The sequence below is a fragment of the Myotis davidii genome, unplaced genomic scaffold (assembly GCF_000327345.1).
Source record: "Myotis davidii unplaced genomic scaffold, ASM32734v1 scaffold1467, whole genome shotgun sequence".
Taxonomy (NCBI): domain Eukaryota; kingdom Metazoa; phylum Chordata; class Mammalia; order Chiroptera; family Vespertilionidae; genus Myotis; species Myotis davidii.
This window is the reverse complement of record NW_006298267.1, coordinates 636,017-639,195: the sequence shown is the minus strand read 5'-3', so window position 1 is coordinate 639,195 and position 3,179 is coordinate 636,017.

Below are 3,179 nucleotides of genomic sequence, written 5' to 3'. Positions count from 1 at the left end.
AGGGCGCTCAGAGAGAAGGCACAGCAGACTCTCCCTCCCGCCCAGCCACCTTCCAGCGCCCACCTTCAGATCAGGGCACCCGGTCTCGCTGGGAGAGTTTGTAGTCTATGGTGTGCAGGCTTAAGCTCTAGGATAATCACAACTTTTAAAAAACGTGCATAACTAAAAGAGAAAGAAACTTTAAGCATATGGACAGCTTTTCAACCTCCGTGTGTTTTCCAGTGTACTTAATGTACATGTTCTTTTGTAATCAAAATTTAACAAATAGGTATCATTTTCTTAAAATATATTCTTATCCATTTCAGAGAGGAAGGGAGAGGGAGGTAGAAACATCAATGATGAGAGACAAGCATGGATAGGCTGCCTCCTACACGCCCCCTACTGGGGATGAACCCCACAACCCAGGCATGTGCCCTTGACTGGAATTGAACCCAGGACCCTTCAGTCTGAAGGCCAGCGCTCTGTCCACTGAGCCAAACCAACTAGGGCAACAAACAGGTATCATTTTTAAGGGACTAGTTCTATAGTCCATTTAAGTCTAGAAACATATTGAGAACATACAGGCCAGGTGGTCAGAGCATTCCAGGTGCTGGGTCACGTGGCAGACCTGCTCGCCTGTGTGGAGAACACCAGCAGCCCTGCTGGTGCATCTCAGCCAGCATCTTCTCCATCAATAAAAAGCAAGGGGGTGTCCAGCACAATCCTTCAGGGCTTATTTTTGCATGATACTGAATTACCTTTATAGCCAAAATGAAAATTGACTATTGAAATAATTTTCCATGATTCCACCAAAGCTTTCATTTTCACTGATGATTGACTAAATTCCCTCTCTCTCTGTTTCTCTCTCTTGTTTACTCACTGGAGGTCCATCTCAAGCATGAAATACAGCCGAAAACCATCATTTAAACCAATGGAGAATATATTTGGAACTACTCTACTCCCCTCTTGATTTTTGTAAGTAAAAACAGATCCTGGCCAACAGGAAGATGAAGGTGATAGGAGGTGATCATGATTCCCAAGAAGAGAAGTGCCAAGCCTGACAAAATCACTATGTGAACAACAATGTAAACGGAGCCCCTTTAGGATGGAGCTGGGCTGCCAGGCCAGGGGAACGCGCTGTGCATCTTCCACCTCAACCCAGGGAACGTCCAACAGGACAGATGCCACATCTCCAACCAATTATCTATTGAATAATGATAATAATGATAATAATAATAATAAAGTACCATAGCCTGGCTGGTTTGGCTCAGTGGATGGAGCGTCAGCCTGTGGACTGAAGGGTCCCAGGTTCAATTCTGGTCAGGGGTGCATGCCTGGCTTGCAGGCTCGGTCCAACGTGCAAGAGGCAGCCGATCGATGATTCCCTCTCATCATTGATGTTTCTATCTCTCTCTTCCTCTCCCTTCTTCTCTGAAATCAATAAAAATATATTTAGAAAAAATAAATAAAGTACCATAATCTCAGCCAGCATGACTCAGTGGTTGAGCATCGACCTATGAACCAGCAGGTCACGGTTCGATTCCTGGTCAGGGCACATGCCCGGGTTGCAGGCTTGATCCCCAGTGTGTGGTATGCAGGAGGCAGCCAATCAGTGATTCTCATCATTGATGTTTCTATCTCTCTCTCCCTCTCCCTTCCTCTCTGAAATCAATAAGAATATATTTTAAGAAAATAAAAATAAAATGGGGTAAAATAACCTTTGGACTGGACCTAGGACAACATTGTATCCCAAAGAACTGTTTGCAAACGTACCAGGAAAGCAATCATTCTGACTACTGGACTGAAAATGCAAAGCATTGTTTAGAAGTAGCATCGCTGCTGCTGTCTGACCAGTGGACGTGCCTTCCTCCCACGGATGTCGTTGTCCCCTTCCCTTTCCCATAAACCCGTTGTGTTGTCTCCTACCTGAACCAGTGATTCCCGAATGCGCTTCTCCGTTGTCGACTCTCCCTCTGAAGGCCCCTCTGTGTTTAGGCCAACAGCTCAGTGCAGTTTCCAAAGGCGTCACCTGCGCATTCACAGACGTCCCGCGAGGAACACGTCTCTGCCGTGGTCACAGACAAGAGCAGGTTCCCTGGAGCCCTGCTGCTCAGCGGGACGGCCTGCCACGGGGGAAAGGTCCTACCGCCTCGCCCGTCTGGTAGCGTCGTCACGAGACTCACGTGGCTGCTGAGCTCTTGAAATCTGGCTAAAGACTGAATTTTTCAATTTATTTCTTGTTAATTAATGTATTTTAAATAGCCACACGTGGACAGCAGCCACCACCCTGGACAGTGCTTCTCTAGAACAAAGCAATTCCTCTATTGTCCCCAAGCATGTCCTACCCTATTTTAAGAAATGATGGGCAGACATAAAATCTCTGGACACAGTATTTTCCCCAAAGTCTCCTCTGAGCTCCTGAGCAGGCAGCTGCTGTAGCTTTGCAGGTGGCGCGTGTTAAAGTAACTGTCATCCCTGTCTACCAGGACGAGTCGTCACGGAAGTGGAAGCTCTGGGCGGACAGAACCTTCGCCTTGCTATTCCCATGCCCGGCTGACCCAACCAGAAAAGGACCAGGTCGAACGAACTGTATACCACAATGCTGCCCTGTGCCTGGTGCAGACTGGATCGCCTTGGATTCTTTTGTCCACTTGTTTCCAGACCCTTAGGAGCCCACAGCGCTCTACCTGTTCCTCTCCTTGCCTCCCAACAACTCTCCCTGAATAGGACTCCCTCCCGATCACAGTGCCTGATGTGTCCCTGTTGTGACTCAAGCCTGGAACGCCCAGAATGCGCTTGGTGCGTTGCGTGTGTTACAAGCACTCCCCTGGTGCCAGTGTGCCTTCCAGGTGCCTGGGGAGGCACTAAAGGCTTGTCCGGTTTATCAAAAGGAGGACTTTATGGGCTGAGACTGGGAAGGGCTTTGAGTCACTGCTGCCTGAAATGCTGAAAAGTAGGTCAGGTGTCATCAGGCAAATGCAGATAAATTTGTGAGTTGGGGGACTTAACCCACTTATATATTAACACTAGAGGCCCAGTGCATGAATTCGTGCATGGGTGGGGTCCGGTCAGCCCGGCCCCAATTGGAGTGGATCTGGGCTGGGTCTGTTGGGAGGAGGAGGCAGGAGGTTGGCCAGCAAGCCCCGCCCACTATTGGGGTGGAGGGGTGCAATCAGGGGCAGGCCAGCAGGGGGGCATTC